Source organism: Cervus canadensis, chromosome 1 (assembly GCF_019320065.1).
Source record: "Cervus canadensis isolate Bull #8, Minnesota chromosome 1, ASM1932006v1, whole genome shotgun sequence".
NCBI classification, from domain to species: domain Eukaryota; kingdom Metazoa; phylum Chordata; class Mammalia; order Artiodactyla; family Cervidae; genus Cervus; species Cervus canadensis.
Window position 1 is genome coordinate 113,048,744 of NC_057386.1, and position 13,431 is coordinate 113,062,174.

Below are 13,431 nucleotides of genomic sequence, written 5' to 3' on the forward strand. Positions count from 1 at the left end.
AAAAAAGCAACAAAAACTTGCAGGCACCTCAGGCGTGTGGTCTGGGTACCAGCTAAAGTTGAACACATTCTGCCATCAGCTCTGGTCACGTGTTTCCATAATAGATCTCTGAGCTCCGTGGGAGGCATTGTCCAAATCAAGTCATCATTTGAGGCCCTTTGGGCTTGGGAGGTGGGGTGCATGGGGCTGATGGTCAATAAAGCACCCTGATCCCAGTGGGCACAGACAGGCAGGGTGACCTCCAACCAGTGCTGGGGTGAGTACAGTCCCATTTTATAGATGAGGAAACTGAGGCTCAGAGATGGCAAGGAGGATTCTGAGCTGCCCTCCTGCTTCCCCCAGGACCTGAGGACTCCAACCCCTGGTTTCCCGTTGTGGTGGGTGTTGTTTGGTTGTTTCAGAAGGAACTCCCTTCCCACTGTCTCCATCTAGCCCTTTGTGGATCCCCATTCTGGGTGCAGAGGATGAGAAGGTTGAATGGTATCACCAATTCCATGGACATGAACTCAGGCAAACTCTGGGAGGCAGTGAGGGACAGGGAGGCCTGGCGTGCTGCAGTCCATGGGGTTGCAAAAAGTTGGGCATGACTTAGTGACAGAAAAACAACAACAAATTCTGGGTGCAGCTAAGAGTTTGAATGCCGCTGTCACGATGCCTCCAAGGAACCTCAGGCCATATTTGCCCCCAGGCCTGCCTCTTGCCTAGAGGGGCCCCAGAAGCTGCAAGCACCAATAAGATGGGGAAAGAGAGAGAGAGAGGGAGATGGGGAAAGGATGGGAAAGGCTGGCCCTAAATTCACAGGAAGAGCAAATGGAGTTACATCCATGAATGACAGATATAATAATAATAATAAAATAATAATAGCAGCTGGGCCTTCTCTGAGCACTGTTTGTATGGCAAAAGCTTTTCACGGGTTACCTTACAGACTCCAGTCGCAAACCTTAGGAGGCAGTACCTACAGGAACCTGTGGTTTCCAGGGATGCAGTATCAGTTCAGACGAAGTGAGCTGGGCCAGGTGGGTCCCTTTCCCCCCAGATCTGAGCTGGTTTCCACGGCAAAGAACAGGGAACACGGGCTGCGCTCCTACTCTGCGCCCTGTGCAGGGCCAGACCCTTGCCGTGTGATCTCATCTGATTCCATAACATCCCAGTGAAGTGAGACCAGTATCCCCATAGACTAAGGCTCAGAGAGGTCAAACGACCTGCCTCAAGACACACAGCGGACAGCAGCAGGCCTGGGGCATAAACGCCAGTCTCTCCCTCCCTCAGTCTCGGCCTTCCTCAGTCCTCTGGGCGCCTATTGACCCCCGCTTCACTAGCCCCCCAGCACCTGCCTCTTGGGGAGCGGCTGAGCGGGGATCCTGGCCCTGGGCCCGACCCACCCGGGGAGGAGAGTGGCCCCCTTGGGCTGCTCTTACGTGACCTGCCTCGCCCAGCCTGGCCCAAAGCAAATGTGTGTGATTGATGCCAAAACAAGCCACTAGGTGTGTTTAATCCTGAGGCTGTGATGACCGCAGCTTCGACCTGATTGATGAGGCTGTCGTGTTTTTATATGAAAATCACTACCTGAACATACTCCGGTCCTCCTAGTATTGATGGAGTCCAGCCCTTCGCTTGAGAGGCACTGAAACGAAAGGTGAGGCCCAGTTTGTGGCCTCTGGGGATTTCGGCTGAGGCTGCCCAGGTATGGTGGTGCACACGTGTGTGGGTCCTTCCGCAACACACGTTCACATCCACACACAAGTGGGCACACATGGATGGATGCACTGTAACACACACGTGAGTGGATTCACACCCAGCTACGGTGCACACACACAGTCATGCCCACCTGTGCACACACACCTACACACACATTCACAGGGATGCACCCAGTCACCCATGTACGACCACGCACCACCAGCGTTAGTACATGTGTGTACAAACACCCGCAAGCATCACAGCAGGCACGCCAACATGTACACACACATGCACCAGGACCCCTACACATGTGTCCACACTGCAGGCTGCTCACACACACTCATGGGGCATATATACATACTTGCACACATACACATGCTTCTCTACTACGCGTACACACTCATGTTGTCACTGTTCCTTCTCCAGGTCACGTCCAATTCTTCATGACCCCGTGGACTGCAGCACACCAGGCTTCCCTGTCCTTCACCATCTCCCAGAGTTTGCTCAAACCCATGCCCATTGAGTCGGTGATGCCATCCAACCGTCTCGTCCTCTGTCGCCCTCTTATCCTGCCTTCAATCTTTCCCAGCTGCAGGGTCGATTCCAATGAGTGAGCCCTTTGCATCAGGTGGCCAATGTATTGGAGCTTCAGCACACTCACACACAGGTATAATTTGCTTGCCACACCCACACAGTGTCCTGACCCAGGCCTGAAGGCATGGAAGAGGCTGAATGAGAAGATGCAGGGAACTGAGACTGAGTCCTGCCTCTCTCCCATCCTACCTGGATGGTTTTGGGTGGATACTTAACTCTCTGAGGCTCAGTTTTCCCATCTGTCCACAGGGTGATGTGAGAGCCAGCTTGCAGAGCGGCTGTGGGAGGCAGCATTGATAAAAAGCCTGGCACACAGTGAGTGAGTGATTGAAATCACTCAGTCATGTCCAACTCTTTGCTATCTCATGGACTGCAGCCTACCAAGTTCCTCTGTCCATGGGATTTTCCAAGCAAGAATACTGGAGTGGGTTGCCATTTCCTTCCCCAGGAGACCTTCCCACCCCAGGGATTGAACCCGGATCTCCAGCATTGTAGGCAGACGCTTTACCATCTGAGCCACCAGGGAAGTCACACATTAGAGTGGAGGAAATGGGTGTTCTTAGAACCCGTGGCTGGAGCACCAGGACCCGGAGGTCTGGCAGGTACCCCTGCCTCTCAGTTCTGTTCTTTAGGTCTGATCAGCAGACGCTGTGGCCTCTCCCCAGCCAGGTGACCAGGGGCCCTGGGCAGACTTCTTTCCCTGACAGGCTCCCTCCAGCCCCCAGCTGCCAACTCCAGTCCTTCCATCTAGATGCCAGGGGCACCAAGGCCTTGGCATGGTGGGCAGGAGGCTCTGGGTCTGAGCACGGGCAGGGCCCAGCCTGGTGTCACCCCAGCGCCCAGCCCTCCTGCAGCCGCAGGACAGGAGCAGTCCATGGGGAGCTGAGACCCTCGTGGCCATGGCCTGCAGCCTCCCAGTGGGCAAGGAGAAGGAAGCAGGTCAGCAGGAACCTGTGATGCTGGCCCGTAATTCACAAGGGGAGGGAGTCAGGGGTGTATTTTGACTACAGTCGTAAGCTCCAGGATTCGGGCCTGGGAGTGCCGTCCTGACAGATAAATTGGTTGAAATTCATTTGGCTGTGACGAGAGGGCCGGTTTCCTTGACAGCTCTCCGACTGGGATGGCGTGGCTCATGGGACAGAGAGTTGCAAGTCCGGGTTTGCGTTATCTGGGCCCTGGCCGGCAGCTGGCCACCGTATCTCCCCAGGCCCCAGCTCAGGGCCGGTGCAGGCCGTCCTGGTGTGTGTGTGGAAGACGGGGGACCAGGCGGACGGGGGGTTCTGTGTGGAGAGACTGCAATATCCGGTGACCTGATTCCTACCTTGCTGTGTGACCTTGTGCGAATCTCTTTCCCTCTCTGGGCTTCGGTCCAGTTTAGAATGTGACGGCTCACTGTCTCTCTCTTTTTCCTTCCTTCCCTTCCCCTCCTTCCCTCTCTCCTTTCTGCTTTCTCTGCAGACCCTCATGGAATTCCTATGTGTCACACACTGCTTTGAGTGCTGAGTACAGCTCTGGGGAAGGACCTGTGTGGCTATGGGGGTGGGGTGAGGGTGCTGGGTGGCAGGGTCTGCCCACTGGGGCCTCAGCTTCTGTATCTGTAAAATGGGAGCAATGCTGAGGGAGTAGTTGTTTTTGCCTCTAATAATCTATGACTACTGAATAGATTTTAAAGGCTCCTGGCATGTTTGACTTCTAGAAGCAGCCAAAGGAGGAGCTTTGAGCTGACCCTTGGATTCACACAAACCCTCCTCTGAATCCTGGCTCTGCCTCTCCTGGGCTGCTTGGCCAGGCTACTTGTTTAATTACCTCCAAGCCTCAGTTTGCTTCATCTGTGAAATGGGCAGAGTCTACCAACCATAAAGGGTCATTGTGAAGATTAAACAAAAGAACTCAGCATTTGCCAGAGGGTGGTCTGCATTTTACCGCCAAGCAGGACAGGAGATGAGTAAAGTTTCAGTTTTTCATGTTCATGTATTTGTTTTAATAGATACTAGACACAGATCTGACAAGTACATCTTCCCAGTGGTTTCATGGATGTTATTGCTTCAGATGAGACTGAGGTTGAAAAAACAAGGTAATATTTTTTAAGAAAAGATGAAAAAATAGTTGGGAGGAGTATTTGGGGAAGGCAGACACAGGGAGATGGCCCAATGGTGTTGGATTCAGAAGAAGCTCATGTAAAGTAATTAGCATTGTATGGGGGCTTAGCAAGGGTCCCAGGATGGTCTATGGCTGTGATGATGGTGATGACAGTGATGGTGGTGGTATCGATTCTTATTGTCGAGGTGATCGTGGCCATCTCCTGTATGACTGGGGAACCGCTTTGATCGGACTGCGGTGTGGCCTCAGGTAAGGCTCTCTCCCTCTCTGGGCTGGGACTCACCCACTTAGAGATCCCAGTGGACAACAGTGGCTTACAGCACCTAGGCCTGCTCGTTTTGCAGAGGCGCCTAATGTTAAGGCTTTGTCGAGGCATCTCTGTCCCCAGGTTCCTGGGAAACTTGTGGTGTCCCTAGCCAGGCAGAGTCCATGCACGGGAGTGTGTGATTGAGTCCTGGCAGGGCGGGCCTCTGCCTCCCAGCCAGAGGTGACGGGGACGCAGCAGTGCTTCTGCCAAACCCCATTGATTTATGGGCCTGCTCCACGGGCCACGATGTTTGCACTTTTTCAGCTTGGGAGGAAGGGAGGCCAGGAGGGTGCCGGGAAGAGGGTGTTTAATGAGGCAGGTAAATATTAGGTGAGCACAGGGGTGATGACCACAGGCTGGGGGCAGGGTGGAGCGTGTCTCCTGGCTGGGAAGCCTGAAGGAGGGGTCCCGAGCATGACCGTGTTGGGGGCCCCCGACAGCTGCTTCAACCCCCAGCCCCCAACTCCAGAGCCCGAGTCTAGGCAAGGAGCCCCCCTGGATGAGCAACCTCAGTCCTGAAACGGCTTTGACTAAATCAAGTTCTCTTCTTGTCCTCCTCCAAACAGTGAGCAGAGTGGCACCCAGGAAGGAGGCTGGGCCTAAAGGTCAGAATCTCTTTTTTTCTTTCTCTTCTAGGTTTTATTTTACATTGAAAGAAAAGTGAAAGTGAAGTCGCTCAGTCGTGTCTGACTCTTTGCGACCCTACGGTCTCTAACCGCCAGGCTCCTCTGTCCATGAAATTCTCCAGGCAAGAATACTGGAGAGGATTGCTATTCCCTTCTCCAGGGGATCTTGCCGACCCAGGGATCGAACCTGGGTCTCCTGCATTGCAGGTAGAGGCTTTACCGTCTGAGCCACCAGGGAATCATTAGAGTATAGTTAGTTAACAATGTTGTGATAATTCTAGGTGGAGAGCGAAGGGACTCAGCCATACATATATATGTATCCATTTTCCTCCAAATGCCCCTCCCGTCCAGGCTGTCCCATGACGCTGAGCAGTGTTCCCTGTGCTGTCCAGGAGGTCCTGGCTGGCTATCCATTTTAAACAGAGCAGTGTGTACATGTCGATTCCAGTCTCCCTAACTCTCTAACGGTCAGTGTCTTGGATCCAAAGCCCACCTCCCCATCTGCGTAATCCTAGGCACGTGAACCTGCCCCTCTGAACCTCAGTTTCCTCCTCAGCCTGTGGTCATCACCCCTGTGCTCACCTAACATTTACCTGCCTCCCTAAACACCCTCTTCCCGGCACCCTCCTGGCCTCCCTGCCTGCCAAGCTGAAAAAGTTCAAACTGGAATGAATGATGAGGCAGGGCTGAGAGTCTAGAAGGGGTGTTCGGCTTGGATGGAGGGGTCAGCGCTTGGTGAGAACGATGCTCAGTGGAGCAGAGGACAGAGCTGGGGCCGTGCGGGGATGAAGCCGGCGAGTCCGGCTCTCCAAGCCCACCCCACGGCTGGTCCACGGTAGGTGCTCACCCGTGTGGTCTTAAGGCTCAAAGAGCATCTCTCGGGGATCCTCCAAAAGAAGCTTCGATGTGATGTGGCCTGCAGGCAAGGGCGTCCGGGGCAGAGGGCAATGCAGGAGGAAGGTTGGAGGTGGGCAGAACCTGGGTGTGGTCAGGACAGCATGATGTTGCAGGTGATGAGGAGGCTGGGGAGGGGAGGAGCGGTGGGGGGCAGATTAGCATCTTCTGTCTCTTCAGTCTCTATCTTTAATTCCTTTATACGCTACCCACGTGTGTAATTTTATATACCTGCATGAATGTCCTGTTGCGGAGCCGTTCCTTTAGTGCTGACAGTTTTATTTCCTTCTTTTTTTCTTTCTCTTTGGCTTCCTCCTCCCCTCCTCCCAACTGGGTCACCCAAGTTAACAACCTGGTCTTAATCTCCCCACGACTGTCACACCTGTCCCCCCGCGCTCCCATCAGTGTCGTCGGCCACGTGCAAGCACGCACGTGAGACTCTGTGATTGATTTCCTTTCACAGCGATGGGATCGTGTTACAAACACATCTCTCCACCTTGCTGTGCTCACTCATAAAGTCTCCTGGGCGTCTCCTGACCTGGTTGGCACAGCTCTGCTCCCTCCTGTTGAGGGCTGGTACTGTTCGGTGCCACAGAGGCACCCTCAAGCACTCCCCATTCCCTGGCCAAAGCGCTCTGGTTTGGCCTTGCCTATCTGGTTTTTGGCCGTGACAGAGAACGCTGCGGGCGACGCATATTCTTCAGCGTTGTGCATTTGTTTCTGTGGGACAGACTCCCAGGACAGGTATTTGCTGGTCTCTAAGGTAGGTTTTACATTTTCAGGGATGAAGCACGTGATTGCTTTTCTAAAATCCTCTAACCGTTTACATTTTGGGCAGTGATGATTGACAGGGTATTTTTTTTCCCCTAGTCTAGTGGGTGGGTGGAGGGGGGGAGGGCAAGGATCTGGTCTTCTCAGGCTCTTTCTGGATTCAGAGTGAGGAATGGGTTAGAGGCAAGAAGCCCTGACCCAGTTCGTTATTTGATGAATTCCTGCCAGACTGTAGGCCCGTTGAGGGTAGAACCTGGTCTATCTTGTTCAGTCATGGATTTTGTACGTCACCTCATGTATGTTACCTCAGCTCCATTCAACATGGGACCTGAGCATTTTCCAGCCTTTGTTCAGTGTGGTCCAAGGACGGATGGATGAGTGGGAAGTGATGAAGCTCCATATGCCACAGGTTTGTCTGTACCTGAAATGGGGAGTGAGCTCCCTGTCACTGGAGACATGCAACCAGATTCGAGACAAATCCTTGACATGGCTCCTGGCACCAGTGAGAGGGTTTGACTGAGGGACTTCTAACACCCCTCCCAACCCTGGGCGTCTGGCACTGCTGCCTGGACCCTGGCCAGGATCCTCTCCCATGGAATTGCCCTGAGCCTGATGGCTCTGGGCCCGTTTGTGTGCAGGCTTCCTTGCTCCCAGCATCACACTGGCTTCTGGCTCCTCAAACCTGTCAGGTTCTGCCAGGCGCCCCGCATCCTCGCCTCGGAAGGCCTCCCTCCCTCCCTGGCTCCTCCCGGCCCGTCCTGTTTGTGAGGCTGTTGTCTGGGGTTGCCGGGGCAACGCTGGATCTGGGCCCCACTCTGAGCCCACTGACTTTTGGCCCTTTCCACGCTCTTTGGACCCAGCAGCTGCTTCTGTCTCCTCTCTGGGCGGGTCCCTTGGGTGGAAACCCTGCGATGTGGCGTCTGTAAGAACCCTGGGTCCACCAGAGCTCTGGGGTTTTCCCTCTGGCACTGGCCAGGGGACCTTCCTTCCTGCTGTGTTGTTGTTTAGCCGCTAAGTTGTATCTGACTCTTTGCAGCCCCAAGGACTGTGGCCTGCCGGGCTCCTCTGTGCCTGGGATTCTCCAAGCAAGAATACTGGACTGGGTTGCCATTTTCTTCTCCAGGGGATCTTCCCGACCCGGGGATCGAAGCCACATCTCCTGCACTGCAGTGGTCTCCTGCTTTGTAGGTGCATTCTTTACCATTGAGCCATCAGGGAAGTCCCCTGCCCCCTCCGGCTGGGGGTGGTGGAGTATAAACCCAGAATCTGCGGCTGGCTGCCTGGGTTCGAATCCTGCCCCATCAGCCGTGCCTTAATCCTCTCCTAGCAGATGCTTCTCTTCACAGAGTCTGGACTCCCTCTGCGTCTACCTGAATGTGATGAAGTTTTCCTCTCTGAGGGAACCTGGATGGGCCTGGGTGATGAGGAAGTCCCCTCTGACGAGGGAACAGAGCCCAACCCTGACACTCGCAACCTAGAGACTGTCTTTCTGATTCCTGACAGAAGGCTGGGTGTCTGTAGTGACCGACGGGCATGCTTCTTCCCTGAGATCCCCCAGGATCCTGGTGATTCCTCTCCCGCCCGTCACCTGAGCCTGTGTCTAAAGTGGGGCAGGCGTCCCTGAGGCCTTGTCCTTCCAGAGCCCCTCTTCCTCCTGTACCCTGCAGGAGCCTGCATCTCCTTCCCCACCTTCGGTGAGACAAATTTAAGACAGCTGCAAACCTCCTTCCTTCACTAAAAATTCACCGTTTCGCTTTAGATAGGTCACATCCCTTCTCTGGGCCCCAGTTTCCCATCAGATCAGTGACTTTATTATTTATTCTTGGCCACACCACTCGGCAGGTGGGATCTTAGTTCCCAGAACTGGGGTCGAACCTGCGCCCCCTGCATTAGAAGCATCGAGTCTTAACCACTGGGCCTCCAGGGAAGTCCCTGATCAGTGATCTCAGAGAAGATGAAATCTTAGGTGGGACAGATGGGACATGGGTGGGGATCACGAAAACTCTCCCATGAGGCGAAGGCAGGGGTCAGGGCTGGGAGGAGAGACTGAACAGGCAGGGCTTACCATCATCTCGCCAGGCTCTGGGGCCTAGTGTGGTATCCCAGTTCCCACCCTGTGGGTCCCTGGGCTCACCGCTGTACGCTGAGGGTGCGTCATGGGACCCACCTCTGGGAGGGAGCGGGGAAGGTGGAAGGAATCTATGCGCCAGGATATTGGGGGCCCAGCAACGGGGGGTGCCTTCCTCTCCTGCACCTGGGGGTTCTACACAGAGTGATGGAACCAGGAAGCCTGTGCAGGACAGGGGCTGGTTGGGAGGCTGGCAGGGAGGTCCCTCCCGGACTCCAGCCAGTGGATTTAGTTCTGGAGCATCTTCCCCTGATGCACACACTCACTGTCTCACACACGGGACCTGGAGACCATGGACACCAGCAGGTGAGCACACAGCTGCCCTAGACACACACACACACTCAGTCGGTTTAGTCATGTCCAACTCTTTGCCGCGCTGTGGACTGTAGCCTGCCAGGCTCTTCTGTCCATGGAAATTTCCAGGCAAGAATACTGGAGCTGTGCCCTCCTCCAGGGGACCTTCCCAACCCAGGGATCGAACCTAGGTCTCCTGCATTGCAGGCAGGTTCTTTACTGCTGAGCCACCGGGTAAACCCCCTGTCCCCCGACTCATGCATGGTACCCACCACAGCACACAAGCATGTGAGCTGTTGAAAACATACCCAATACACACAGGAGCATGCCCACGCCTGGTCCCCGCTGGGGTCCAACCTAGTGGGGCAGACTGAGGCTCAGAGACTTGGTGGCTGGCTCCTGATTTTGAAGCTGGGAAAGGAAAAAGCCAGGATTTGAACTGGACTCCTTTGTCCGCTACACCAGGAGTGTGTCCCCAAACCTCAAACCTTCCTGTACCACCCCGATATCTTGCTCTAGTATTTATCCAATGTCATGTTTTACATCAACTTTACATTAAGTCACTTAAAAAAGATGTTAGCCTCAGCCTTAGCAACAAGATCCATCACTTTCCAGGACTTAAGGGGTGATATTTTTAAGATGTATTAAAACAAATATTTGAGAATTTAAAATAAAAGTTTTTTTTTTTTGCTTGTTTGCCACCTACCACCATCTCTTGGCCACTTTGATGTTTAAAAATCATTTGGGGACTTGCTGATCCTGTTCAACCATCTTATTTCATGGAGGCACAGAGAAGGTCAGGAGTTTACCCAAAGCCACACAACCAGCACAGCTCAGGCCTCCTGTCTCCCAGGTCTGAGGTCATCCCCTACCATGCATGCATCAGGGAAGGCAGAGCTCCTCCCAGGGTGGGTCCCGCCTGACTCTGAAATGAGAGCAGGCAGAGATTCACAGACACCATCTCTGTTCATCCTTGGAGGCATGCCTTCTTGGTCCCATTTAAAGTTTATTTTTTATTTTCATGTTTTTTAGTGATTTAGTTTCATATTTTTTAATTTTAAAAACTTTTATATTATAGTGAATTTACACTGTTGTTTCAGGTGTACAACAAAGGGATTCAGTGATACATATTCACGTATCTATTCTTTTTCAAAATCTTTTCCCATCTAGGTTATTACAGAACAGCAGATTTCCCTGTGCTGTACAGCAGGTCCTTGTTGGTTATCTGATGGTCCCATTTTAAAGTGAAGGGAACTGGGGCTCAGAGAGGTAGAGCAACTCTCCAGAGGACACACAGCAAGCGAGGAGCGGAGCTGAGATTTGAACCCCGGAACTGGGTGTCGTGTGGCAGGGAGAGTGGCTGAGGATATGAAGACCCAGCAGAAAGAATGCTGCTGCCAGGAGTGTTGATACCGTGGTGGACACGGGCCAGCTGGGGGCCCGCAGCTTTGGGAGCCAGCCCTCCCTCCTTTGCTTCCCAGGCTAAAGTGTAGATGCTGCTGTACCTTGCTGCTTTCTGGAATGGATTTAGTTCAGAGGCTGTGCTGCAGCTGACAAGCTGCATGTTTTTAACTCGGGGAAGAATGTCCTGGCCTTTCAGAGCCTCCCGCCAGCCTGGCCGTACCTCCTCGGGACCAGGAATCCGGCTTGCTTCCTGCCTTCAGTAGCCTCGAGTTTTCTCTCTGGCCCCAGCAGCCCTGTCTTCTCAAGTCCAGACGGCAAAAGGTCTTGGGAATTTTCGTAAAACTCTTAAACCTGGCTATAGGCCAAAGGGAAACAGCTCTGAAAAGGCTGACGCTGTCTGGGAGATGATAGAAATACGGCATTCCTGTAGCAGACGGTTCTTGAATTTACGGGGGAGCGGCGGACAGACCCACAGCCAAATGGGCCAGCCCTGTCGTGGGGAACGTCGAAGCCCCCAGACACACAGCGGGCAGGAAAGAAAAGAGGACTAATCGTGGCCACTTGTGCAGCTCTTGCAGCGGGCTGGTGTTAGTCGGTCTCTGTGCATTAACTCAGCAAACCTCACCAGCTGGAGGAGGTAATTGTCAGCCACCCCTCATCTCGGATGGAGAGGCTCAGAGAGGTGAAGCGACTGGCCTGAAGTCACACAGCCAGCAAGTGGTGGAGCTGGTTTCTGAGCTGTCTTACCGCTGAGTCACCTGGACACGCATGCGTCCACACACGTGCAATCACACGGACAGACGTGCACACACACACACGTGCGCACACATGTTCACACTTGCACTCACTCATACATACATTCCGAGACCCGAAAATGAAGCGCTCACCTGGCTCGCTGGAGCAGGGCCAGGACTCCATCCCTCAGACCCTGGGAGCATCAGCTTCCTTCCGCTGCTTCCTCCTCCTCTCCCCCAGATGTTAGCTGCAGCTCCCGCCAGCCGGCCAGATGTGCGTGACGCCCCAGGATGTCTCAGAGACCCAGAGGCCAAGGAGGCTGCCAGATGACCCCCAGATGTCCCCATGACACTGCATATAGCCCTGGGTTAGGGGACCCAGACACCCACAAGGGTCCCAATGCCCTGCAAGGTCAACGGGCTCTCACTGGGCAGGGACTGAAGACCAGGGGGCTCAGCTTTGTTCCCCAGGTAGGAGCCCTAAGGCTGAATCCAGCTCAAAACCACTGTGGGGCTCGGGGCTACCCTCTGCCATCTGTCAGCCTCAGTTTCCCCATCTGTGCAATGGGCTTAGCATGGCCAGCTTGGCCACACAAGGGTGTCCTAGGGACTGTTGACACTTAGAAATGGAAAGGATTCCTAAAGATCTCCTAGTTCCCAATTTGCAGATGGGGAAAGCGAGGCCCGTGATCATGCTGCCAGGCAAATGGCAAAATAGGGCTCAGAAACCAGGTCCTACGAATCTTGGCCAGATAACTTTTTATATTTAACGTAACCAGCTCTTGCAGCGGCGACATGTAATAGAACACGGGAATGAAAAGATTGTTCTGTCTTCTCACTAGCAGGCTTGTTCTGACATTTCCTTTCTGCCCCAAGATATTTTTCTCAGGGATTACTGACCAGCAAGATGGAATTTTTCCAAGAAACGTTCAATTGGCCCCAGTACTAACACCCTAGATAGAACATTTCACCTTCGGTTCTCCAGTCCAGTTTAGGGATTTCAGTGGTGAGGATGACAGGGCCAGTGAGCTGTGTACAGACAGGGTCGTGAGCTCTGCACACAGCTGGGCCTCTCCTCAGACGGCACCTGGGAGGCAGAGCTTCACAGTCTCAGGACTGTGGGCTCCTGAGTGAGCCAGAGGTGAGCTCAAACTCCCGTCAAGCCTCTCACTGGCTGGGTGACCTTGGGCACATTGCTTGATCTTTCTGAGCCTCAGTTTTCTCATCTGTAAAATGGGAAATGATCACATTTTGTGACACTTCATAGAAATAACAGATGTGCAGTGCTGGGGGAAGATGGCGCTGGAAGCTCTTGGCTCGTGGATGTTAAGCCCATTTTTCAGAGAGCCAAGGGACACACCAAAGTAGCCCAGCTTCTTTCAAAGGCAAGAGGCCAGGTCGGAGCTAGAGGCAGGCTGCCCCTTGCCTTGGCTCTGTCTGCAGGCCAGCCTGCTGGGTGCTGAGTGATGCGGTCCTCCAGGCCGTCCCTCCAGAACTGACGTCGGGTCCTCTGCAGACACCCGCTGGCCTGTCCTAATATCTCTTCTCGACAGGGACCCCTGCGGTGGGCCTCTGTACCACCCCCTCAGGCCTATATCTGTAAAAACCTGACCGGGCTGTTATTTTAAGGACAGTCACTGTGTTTTCCACGAAGGGTCCCCTCTGGAATTGGCCTCTGGTTCCCATGGCTGGTGACAGAGCTCAGAGCTGGCTTTCAAGGGTGAGGAATAGACAGATGGTGGCAACTGTAGCCAGGGGTGAGGTGTGTGTATGTCTGTGTGTGTTAGTTGCTCAGTCATGTCCGGCTCTTTTTGACCCCTGAAAAGAGGGCTACGGACTGTATCCCACCAGGCTCCTCTCTCCATGAGATTTCCCAGGCAAGAATACCGGAGTGAGTTGCCA